The following is a 12,551-nucleotide window of genomic DNA, read 5'->3' on the forward strand; positions in this document are numbered from 1 at the left end:
AGGCCAGCAGTCTCTGGGACCAGCGAGAGCCACAGAGCCTCTGAGGCGGCACCATTTTCGACTCCAGACAACCGGCCAGCTTCCTGATCAGGGCACAGGTGTCCACCCGGCCTGAGAGGCTTCTGCCTCAGGTTCCGAGGGAGCCAGCTTGGTTCTGGGACTCCGTAGAGGGCAGTCTGCACAGGCCAAAGCAACACAGCTTCTGGGAAAGATCCTGTTTTGGGCCTTCATCTTCAGCCAGGAGGAGGTCCAAACACCAGATAACTGTGCACCTTCCCTGAAAGAGGCGACCTTGCCTGCAGAGACTGCTCTGACTACTGAAACTCAGAGGAGAGAGCTAGTCTCCCAGGTCTGCTTATAGAGGGTAACAAAATCACCAGAGAAACAATCTCTAAACAGAGACAACTATAACAACTAACTCCAGAGATTACCAGATGGCGAAAAGTAAACATAAGAATCTTACTAACAGATATCAGGACCACTCACCATCATCAGAACCCAGCACTCCCACTTCGCCCAGTCCAGGGCACCCCAACACACCTGAAAAGCTAGACCTGGATTTAAAAGCATATCTCATGATGATAGTAGAGGACATCAAGAAGGACTTAAATAACTCACTTAAAGAAATACAGGAGAACACTGCTAAACAAGTAGAAGACATAAAGAAGAAACACAAAAATCCCTTAAAGAATTGCAGGAAAACATAACCAAACAGGTAGAAGACATTAAGGAGGAAACACAAAAATCCCTTAAAGAATTGCAGGAAAACATGATCAAACAGGTGATGGAATTGAATAAAACCATCCAAGACCCAAAAAGGGAAGTAGACACAATAAAGAAAACCCAAAGTGAGGCAATGCTGGAGATAGAAAACCTAGGAAAGAAATCTGGAACTATAGATGCGAGCATCAGCAACAGAATACAAGAGATGGAAGAGAGAATCTCAGGTGCAGAAGATTCCATAGAGAACATCAGCACAACAATCAAAGAAAATGCAAAATGCAAAAAGATCCTAACTCAAAACATCCAGGAAATCCAGGACACAATGAGAAGACCAAACCTACGGATAATAGGAGTGGATGAGAATGAAGATTTTCAACTCAAAGGACCAGCAAACATCTTCAACAAAATTATTGAAGAAAACTTCCCAAATCTAAAGAAAGACATGCCCATGATCATACAAGAAGCCTACAGAACTCCAAATAGACTGGACCAGAAAAAAAAAATCCTCCCAACACATGATAATCAGAACAACAAATGCACTAAATAAAGATAGAATACTAAAAGCAGTAAGGGAAAAAGGTCAAGTAACATATAAAGGCAAGCTTATCAGAATTACACCAGATTTTTCACCAGAGACTATGAAAGCCAGAAGAGCCTGGACAGATGTTATACAGACACTAAGAGAACACAAATGCCAGCCCAGGCTACTATACCCAGCCAAACTCTCAATTACCATAGATGGAGAAACCAAAGTATTCCACGACAAAACCAAATTCACCCATTATCTCGCCACGAATCCAGCCCTTCAAAGGATAATAAAAGAAAAAAACCAATACAAGGATGGGAACCACACCCTAGAAAAAAAAAGAAGATAATCCCTCAACAAACCTAAAAGAAGACAGCCACAAGAACAGAATGCCAACTTTAACAACAAAAATAACAGAAAGCAACAATTACTTTTCCTTAATATCTCTTAATATCAATGGACTCAACTCCCCAATAAAAAGACATAGACTAAGAAACTGGCTACACAAACAAGACCCAACATTTTGCTGCTTACAGGAAACTCATCTCAGAGAAAAAGATAGACACTACCTCAGAATGAAAGGCTCGAAAACAATTTTCCAAGCAAATGGTATGAAGAAACAAGCTGGAGTAGCCATTCTAATATCTAACAAAATCGACTTCCAACCCAAAATAATCAAAAAAGACAAGGAGGGGCACTTCATACTCATCAAAGGTAAAATCTTCCAAGAGTAACTCTCAATTCTGAATATATATGCTCCAAATACAAGGGCAGCCACATTCAATAAAGAAACTTTAGTAAAGCTCAAAGCACACATTGCACCTCACACAATAATAGTGGGAGACTTCAACACACCACTTTCACCAATGGAAAGATCATGGAAACAGAAACTAAACAGGGACACAGTGAAACTAACAGAAGTGACTAAACAAATGGACTTAATAGATATCTACAGAACATTTAACCTAAAATAAAAGGATATAACTTCTTCTCAGCACCCCATGGTACCTTCTCCAAAATTGACCACATAATTGGTCACAAAACAAGCCTCAACATATACAAAAATATTGAAATTGTCCCATGCATCTTATCAGATTACCATGGACTAAGGTTGATCTTCAATAACAAAATAACTAATAGAAAGCCAACATTCACGTGGAAACTGAACAATACTCTTCTCAATGATAACTTGGTCAAGGAAGGAATAAAGAAAGAAATTTAGGACGTTTTGGAGTTTAATGAAAATGAAGCCACAACATACCCAAACTTATGGGACACAATGAAAGGATTCCTAGAGGAAAACTCATAGCTCTGAGTGCCTACAAAAAGAAACTAGACAGCACACACATTAGAAGCTTGACAATACAATTAAAAGCTCTAGAACAAAAGGAAGCAAATTCACCCAAGAGGGTTAGAAGGCAGGAAATAATCAAACTCAGGGATGAAATCAACCAAGTGGAAACAAGAAGAACTATTCAAAGAATCAACCAATCAAGGAGCTGGTTCTTTAAGAAAATCAACCAGATAGATAAACCCTTAGCCAGACTCACTAGAGGACACAGGGAAAGCATCCTAATTAACAAAATCAGAAATGAAAAGGAAAACATAACAACAGATACTGGAGAAATCCAAAACCCCATCAGATCCTTCTACAAAAGGCTCTACTCGACAAAACTGGAAAACCTGGATGAAATGGACAAGTTTCTAGACAGATACAGGGACTATAGATAAATCAAGATCAGGTTAATGATCTAAACAGTCCTATATCCCCTAAAGAAATATAAGCAGTCATTAATAGTCTCCCAACCAAAAAAGTCCAGGACCAGATGGGTTTAGTGCATAGTTCTATCAGACCTTCAAAGAAGACCTAATTCCAGTTCTTCACGAACTATTCCACAAAATAGATATGGAAGGTACTCTACCCAACTCATTCTATGAAGCCACAATTACTCTGATACCTAAACCACAAAAAGACCCAACAAAGATAGAAAACTTCAGACGAATTTCCCTTATGAATATCGATGCAAAAATCCTCAATAAAGTTCTTGCTAACCGAATCCAAGAACACATCAAAACAATCATCCATCCTGACCAAGTAGGTTTCAACCCAGGGATGCAAGGACGGTTCAATATACGAAAATCCATCAACATTATCCAGTATATAAACAAACTCAAAGACAAAAACCACATGATCATCTCGTTAGATGCTGAGAAAGCATTTGACAAAATCCAACACCCATTCATGATAAAAGTCTTGGAAATATCAGGAATTCAAGGCCCATACCTAAACATGATAAAAGCAATCTACAGCAAACCAGTAGCCAACATCAAAGTAAATGGTGAGAAGCTGGAAGCAATCCCACTAAAATCAGGGACTAGACAAGGCTGTCCACTCTCTCTCTACCTATTCAACATTGTACTTGAAGTCCTAGCCAGAGCAATTAGACAACAAAAGGAGATCAAGGGAATACAAATTGGAAAGGAAGAAGTCAAAATATCACTTTTTGCAGATGATATGATAGTATACATAAGTGACCCTAAAAATTCCACCAGAGAACTCCTAAGCCTGATAAACAGCTTCAATCAAGTAGCTGGATATAAAATTAACTCAAACAAGTCAATGGCCTTTCACTATACAAAGGATAAACAGACTGAGAAAGAAATTAGGGAAACAACACCCTTCTCAATAGTCACAAATAATATAAAATACTTTGGCGTGACTCTAACTAAGGAAGTGAAAGATCTGTATGATAAGAACTTCAAGTCTCTGAAGAAAGAAATTAAAGAAGATCTCAGAAGATGGAAAGATCTCCCATGCTCATGGATTGGCGGGATCAATATTGCAAAAATGGCTATCTTGCCAAAAGCAATCTACAGATTCAATGCAATCCCCATCAAAATTCCAACTCAATTCTTCAATGAATTAGAAAGGACAATCAGCAGATTCATCTGGAATAACAAAAAACCTAGGATAGCAAAAACTCTTCTCAATGATAAAAGAACTTCTGGTGGAATCACCATGCCGGACCTAAAGCTGTACTACAGAGCAATTGTGATAAAAACTGCATGGTATTGGTATAGTGACAGACAAGTAGACCAATGGAACAGAATTGAAGACCCAGAGATGAACCCACACACCTATGGTCACTTGATCTTTGACAAGGGAGCTAAAACCACCCAGTGGAAAAAAGACAGCATTTTCAACAAATGGTGCTGGCACAACTGGCAGTTATCATGTAGGAAAATGCAAATTGATCCATTTCTATCTCTTTGTACTAAGATCAAATCTAAGTGGATTAAGGAACTCCACATAAAACCAGAGACACTGAAACTTATAGAGGAGAAAGTAGGGAAAAGCCTCGAAGATATGGGTACAGGGGAAAAATTCCTGAATAGCACAGCAATGGCTTGTGCTGTAAGATCTAGAACCAACAAATGGGACCTCATAAAATTGCAAAGCTTCTGCAAGGCAAAAGATACTCTCAATAAGACAAAAAGGCCACCAACAGATTGGGAAAGGATCTTCACCTATCCCAAATTGGATAGGGGACTAATATCCAATATATATAAAGAACTCAAGAAGGTGGACTCCAGTAAATCACATAACCCCATTAAAAACTGGGGCTCAGAGCTGAACAAAGGATTCTCACCTGAGGAATACCGAATGGCTGAGAAGCACCTGAAAAAATGTTCAACATCCTTAATCATCAGGGAAATGCAACTCAAAACAACTCTGAGATTCCACTTCACTCCACTCAGAATGGCTAAGATCAAAAATTCAGGTGACAGCAGATGCTGGCGAGGATGTGGAGAAAGAGGAACACTCCTCCATTTTTGGTGGGATTGCAACTTGTAAAACCACTCTGGAAATCAGTCTGACGGTTCCTCAGAAAATTGGACATAGTACTACCAGAGGATCCCGCAATACCTCTCCTGGGCATATATCTAGAAGATGTCCCAACCGGTAAGAAGGACACATGATCCACTATGTTCATAGCAGCCTTATTTATAATAGCCAGAAGCTGGAAAGAACCCAGATGTCCCTAAACAGAGGAATGAATACAGAAAATGTGGTACATTTACACAATGGAGTACTACTCAGCTATTAAAAAAATGAATTTATGAAATTCCTAGGCAAATGGATGGACCTGGAGGGCATCATCTTGAGTGAGGTAACCCAATCACAAAGGAACTCGCACAATATGTACTCACTGATAAGTGGATATTAGCCCAGAAACTGAGGATACCCAACATATAAGATACAATTTTCTAAAGGCATGAAATTCAAGAAGAACAAAGACCAAAGTGTGGACACTTTGCCCCTTCTTAGAAAGGGGAACAAAACACCCATGGAAGGAGTTACAGAGACAAAATTTGGAACTGTGCCGAAAGGATGGACCATCTAGTGATTGCCATATGCAGGGATCCATCCCATAATCAGCTTCCAAACGCTGACACCATTGCATACACTAGCAAGGTTTTGCTGAAAAGACCCAGATATAGCTGTCTCTTGTGAGACTATACCAGGGCCTAACAAACACAGAAGTGGATGATCATAGTCAGCTATTGGATGGATCACACAGCCCCCATGGAGGAGCTAGAGAAATTACCCAAGGAGCTAAAGGGAACTGCAACCCTATAGGTGGAACAACAATATGAACTAACCAGTACCCCGGAGCTCTTGTCTCTAGCTGCATATGTATCAAAAGATGGACTAGTCGACCATCACTGCAAAGAGAGGCCCATTGGACTTGCAAACTTTATATGCCCCAGTACAGGGGAACCCCAGGGCCAAAAAGGGGCAGTTGGTGGGTAGGGGATTGGGAGGGTGGGTATGGGGGACTTTTGGGATAGCATTGAAAATGTAAATGAGGAAAATACCTAATAAAAAAAATAAATTAGACAAGCCTCTTCCAGTCAGAAAAGCACCTGAGCAGCTGGGGCGCAGGGTCTGCTGACACTCGCCAACTGCCCACAACACCCGCCACAGGATCTTAAGACTTCTGGTGAGGGGAGCACAGCTTCTGCTCCAATCCAATTGCGCGGGACCTGAGACTGCATTAGTTAGGGAAGCAGAAACCGGCCTGAGTAGGGCCACAGGCCTCACCCGGCCGGATCAGCGCCAGGGTAGCGGGAGCGCAGGGTTGCCTGACACCCGCCAGCTACCCACGACCCCCGCCGCAGGATTTTGGGACTGCTGGTGAGTGGAACACAGCTTCTGCTCCAATCCAATTGCGCGGGACCTGAGACTGCATTAGTTAGGGAAGCAGAAACCGGCCTGAGTAGGGCCACAGGCCTCACCCGGCCGGATCAGCGCCAGGGTAGCGGGAGCGCAGGGTTGCCTGACACCCGCCAGCTACCCACGACCCCCGCCGCAGGATTTTGGGACTGCTGGTGAGTGGAACACAGCTTCTGCTCCAGTCCAATCACGCGGGACCTGAGACTGCTCTGGTTGGGGAGAGAGAAATCCGGCCCACACAGGGCCACAAGCCTCTTCCGGTCAGAAAAGCACCTGAGCAGCTGGGGCGCAGGGTCTGCTGACACTCGCCAACTGCCCACAACACCCGCCACAGGATCTTAAGACTTCTGGTGAGGGGAGCACAGCTTCTGCTCCAATCCAATTGCGCGGGACCTGAGACTGCATTAGGTAGGGAAGCAGAAACCAGCCTGAGTAGGGCCACAGGCCTCACCCGGCCGGATCAGCGCCAGGGTAGCGGGAGCGCAGGGTTGCCTGACACCCGCCAGCTACCCACGACCCCCGCCGCAGGATTTTGGGACTGCTGGTGAGTGGAACACAGCTTCTGCTCCAGTCCAATCACGCGGGACCTGAGACTGCTCTGGTTGGGGAGAGAGAAATCCGGCCCACACAGGGCCACAAGCCTCTTCCGGTCAGAAAAGCACCTGAGCAGCTGGGGCGCAGGGTCTGCTGACACTCGCCAACTGCCCACAACACCCGCCACAGGATCTTAAGAATTCTGGTGAGGGGAGCACAGCTTCTGCTCCAATCCAATTGCGCGGGACCTGAGACTGCATTAGGTAGGGAAGCAGAAACCAGCCTGAGTAGGGCCACAGGCCTCACCCGGCCGGATCAGCGCCAGGGTAGCGGGAGCGCAGGGTTGCCTGACACCCGCCAGCTACCCACGACCCCCGCCACAGGATTTTGGGACTGCTGGTGAGTGGAACACAGCTTCTGCTCCAATCTTTAAATAGTGACAACGATAACAACTAACCCCAGAGATTACCAGATGGCGAAAGGTAAACGTAATAATCTTACTAACAGAAACCAAGACCACTCACCATCATCAGAACCCAGCACCCCCACTTCACCCAGTCCAGGGCACCCCAACACACCGGAAAAGCTAGACACGGATTTAAAAGCATATCTCCTGATGATGATAGAGGACTTCAAGAAGGACGTTAATAACACACTTAAAGAAATGCAGGAGAACACTGCTAAAAAGGAAGAAGACAATAAAGAGGAAGCACAAAAATCCCTTAAAGAATTGCAGGAGAACACTGCTAAAGAGTTACAAATCCTTAAAGAAAAACATGATAACATAATCAAACAGGTAGAAGTCCTTACAGAAAAACAGGAAAACACATCCAAACAGATGATGGAAATGAACAAAACCATACTAGACCTAAAAAGGGAAGTAGACACAATAAAGAAAACCCAAAATGAGGCAACACTGGAGATAGAAACCCTAGGAAAGAAATCTGGAACCATAGATGCAAGCATCAGCAACAGAATACAAGAGATGGAAGAGAGAATCTCAGGTGCAGAAGATTCCATAGAGAACATCGGCACAACAATCAAGGAAAATGTAAAATGCAAAAAGATCCTAACTCAAAACATCCAAGAAATCCAGGACGCAATGAGAAGACCAAACCTACGGATAATAGGAGTGGATGAGAATGAAGATTTTCAACTCAAAGGACCAGCGAACATCTTCAACAAAATTATAGAAGAAAACTTCCCAAATCTAAAGAAAGAGATGCCCATGAACATACAAGAAGCCTACAGAACTCCAAATAGACTGGATCAGAAAAGAAATACCTCCCGACACATAATAATCAGAGCAACAAATGCTCTAAATAAAGATAGAATACTAAAAGCAGTAAGAGAAAAAGGCCAAGTAACATATAAAGGCAAGCCTATCAGAATTACACCAGATTTTTCACCAGAGACTATGAAAGCCAGAAGATCCTGGACAGATGTTATACAGACACTAAAAGAACACAAATTCCAGCCCAGGCTACTATACCCAGCCAAACTCTCAATTAACATAGATGGAGAAACCAAAGTATTCCACGACAAAACCAAATTCACACATTATCTCTCCACGAATCCAGCCCTTCAAAGGATAATAACAGAAAAAAACCAATACAAGGACAGGAACCACGCCCTAGAAACAACAAGAAGGTAATCCCTCAACAAACCTAAAAGAAGACAGCCACAAGAACAAAATGCCAACTTTAACATCAAAAATAACAGGAAACACCAATTTCTTTTCCTTAATATCTCTTAATATCAATGGACTCAACTCCCCGATAAAAAGACATAGACTAACAAACTGGCTACACAAACAAGACCCAACATTTTGCTGCTTACAGGAAACTCATCTCAGAGAAAAGGATAGACACTACCTCAGAATGAAAGGCTGGAAAACAATTCTCCAAGCAAATGGCATGAAGAAACAAGCTGGAGTAGCCATTCTAATATCTGATAAGATTGACTTCCAACCCAAAGTCATTAAAAAAGACAGGGAGGGACACTTCATACTCATCAAAGGTAAAATCCTCCAAGAGGAACTATCAATCCTGAATATCTATGCTCCAAATACAAAGGCAGCCACATTCATTAAAGAAACTTTAGTAAATCTCAAAGCACACATTGCACCTCATACAATAATAGTGGGAGACTTCAACACACCACTTTCACCAATGGACAGATCATGGAAACAGAAACTAAACAGGGACACAGTGAAACTAAGAGAAATTATGAATCAAATGGATCTGGCAGATATCTACAGAACATTCTATCCTAAAACAAAAGGATATACCTTCTTCTCAGCACCTCATGGTACCTTCTCCAAAATTGACCACATAATTGGTCACAAAACAGGCCTCAACAGATATAAAAATATTGAAATTGTCCCATGCATCCTATCAGATCACCATGGACTAAGGCTGATCTTCAATAACAAAATAAATAATAGAAAGCCCACCTTCACGTGGAAACTGAACAACACTCTTCTCAATGATACCTTGGTCAAGGAAGGAATAAAGAAAGAAATTAAGGACTTTTTAGAGTTCAATGAAAATGAAGCCACAACATACCCAAACTTATGGGACGCAATGAAAGCATTTTTAAGAGGAAAACTCATAGCTCTGAGTGCCTCCAAAAGGAAACTAGAGAGAGCACACATTAGCAGCTTGACAACACACCTAAAAGCACTAGAACAAAAGGAAGCAAATTCACCCAAGAGGAGTAGACGGCAGGAAATAATCAAACTCAGGGGTGAAATCAACCAAGTGGAAACAAGAAAAACTATTCAAAGAATCAACCAATCAAGGAGCTGGTTCTTTGAGAAAATCAACAAGATAGATAAACCCTTAGCCAGACTCACTAGAGGGCACAGGGAAAGCATCCTAATTAACAAAATCAGAAATGAAAAAGGAGACATAACAACAGATCCTGAAGACATCCAAAACACCATCAGATCCTTCTACCAAAGGCTATACTCAACAAAACTGGAGAACCTGGATGAAATGGACAAGTTCCTAGACAGATACCAGGTACCAAAGCTGAATCAAGATCAGGTTAATGATCTAAACAGCCCTATATCCCCCAAAGAAATAGAAGCAGTCATTAATAGTCTCCCAACTAAAAAAAGCCCAGGACCAGATGGGTTTAGTGCAGAGTTCTATCAGACCTTCAAAGAAGATCTAATCCCAGTTCTTCACAAACTATTCCACAAAATAGAAACAGAAGGTACTCTACCCAACTCATTCTATGAAGCCACAATTACTCTGATACCTAAACCACAAAAAGACCCAACAAAGATAGAAAACTTCAGACCAATATCCCTTATGAATATTGATGCAAAAATCCTCAATAAAGTTCTTGCTAACCGAATCCAAGAACACATCAAAACAATCATCCATCCTGACCAAGTAGGTTTCATCCCAGGGATGCAGGGATGGTTCAATATACGGAAATCCATCAATGTAATCCAGTATATAAACAAACTCAAAGACAAAAACCACATGGTCATCTCGTTAGATGCGGAAAAAGCATTTGACAAGATCCAACACCCATTCATGATAAAAGTCTTGGAAAGATCAGGAATTCAAGGCCCATACCTAAACATGATAAAAGCAATCTACAGCAAACCAGTAGCCAACATCAAAGTAAATGGTGAGAAGCTTGAAGCAATCCCTCTAAAATCAGGGACTAGACAAGGCTGTCCACTTTCTCCATACCTATTCAACATTGTACTTGAAGTCCTAGCCAGAGCAATTCGACAACAAAAGGAGATCAAAGGGATACAAATTGGAAAAGATGAAGTCAAAATATCACTTTTTGCAGATGATATGATAGTATATATAAGTGACCCTAAAAATTCCACCAGAGAACTCCTAAGCCTGATAAACAGCTTCGGTGAAGTAGCTGGATATAAAATTAACTCAAACAAATCAATGGCCTTTCTCTACACAAAGAATAAACAGGCTGAGAAAGAAATTAGGGAAACAACACCCTTCTCAATAGTCACAAATAATATAAAATATCTTGGCGTGACTCTAACTAAGGAAGTGAAAGATCTGTATAATAAAAACTTCAAGTCTCTGAAGAAAGAAATTCTAGAAGATCTCAGAAGATGGAAAGATCTCCCATGCTCATGGATTGGCAGGATCAACATTGTAAAAATGGCTATCTTGCCAAAAGCAATCTACAGATTCAATGCAATCCCCATCAAAATTCCAAATCAATTCTTCAACGAATTAGAAAGTGCAATCTGCAAATTCATCTGGAATAACAAAAAACCTAGGATAGCAAAAACTCTTCTCAAGGATAAAAGAACCTCTGGTGGAATCACCATGCCGGACCTAAAGCTCTACTACAGAGCAATTGTGATAAAAACTGCATGGTACTGGTATAGTGACAGACAAATAGACCAATGGAATAGAATTGAAGACCCAGAAATGAACCCACACACCTATGGTCACTTGATCTTCGACAAGGGAGCTAAAAACATCCAGTGGAAGAAAGACAGCATTTTCAACAAATGGTGCTGGCACAACTGGTTGTTAACATGTAGAAGAATGCGAATTGATCCATTCCTATCTCCTTGTACTAAGGTCAAGTCTAAGTGGATCAAGGAACTTCACATAAAACCAGAGACACTGAAACTTATAGAGGAGAAAGTGGGGAAAAGCCTTGAAGATATGGGCACAGGGGAAAAATTCCTGAATAGAACAGTAATGGCTTGTGCTGTAAGATCGAGAATTGACAAGTGGGACCTCATGAAACTACAAAGCTTCTGCAAGGCTAAAGACACCATCAATAAGACAAAAAAACCACCAACAGATTGGGAAAGGATCTTCACCTATCCTAAATCAGATAAGGGACTAATATCCAATATATATAAAGAACTCAAGAAGGTGGACTCCAGAAAGTCAAATAACCCCATTAAAAAATGGGGCTCAGAACTGAACAAAGAATTCTCACCTGAGGAATACCGAATGGCAGAGAAGCACCTGAAAAAATGTTCAACATCCTTAATCATCAGGGAAATGCAAATCAAAACAACCCTGAGATTCCACCTCACACCAGTCAGAATGGCTAAGATCAAAAATTCAGGTGACAGCAGATGCTGGCGAGGATGTGGAGAAAGAGGAACACTCCTCCATTGTTGGTGGGATTGCAAGCTTGTACAACCACTCTGGAAATCAGTCTGGCGGTTCCTCAGAAAATTGGACATAGTACTACCGGAGGATCCAGCAATACCTCTCCTGGGCATATATCCAGAAGATGTCCCAACCGGTAAAAAGGACACATGCTCCACTATGTTCATAGCAGCCCTATTTATAATAGCCAGAAGCTGGAAAGAACCCAGATGTCCCTCAACAGAGGAATGGATACAGAAATTATGGTACATTTACACAATGGAGTACTACTCAGCTATTAAAAAGAATGAATTTATGAAATTCCTAGCCAAATGGATGGACCTGGAGGGCATCATCTTGAGTGAAGTAACACAATCACAAAAGAACTCACACAATATGTATTCATTGATAA

This window comes from Mus caroli, unplaced genomic scaffold (assembly GCF_978045245.1).
Source record: "Mus caroli unplaced genomic scaffold, Mus_caroli_1 scaffold_3, whole genome shotgun sequence".
Lineage (NCBI taxonomy): Eukaryota > Metazoa > Chordata > Mammalia > Rodentia > Muridae > Mus > Mus caroli.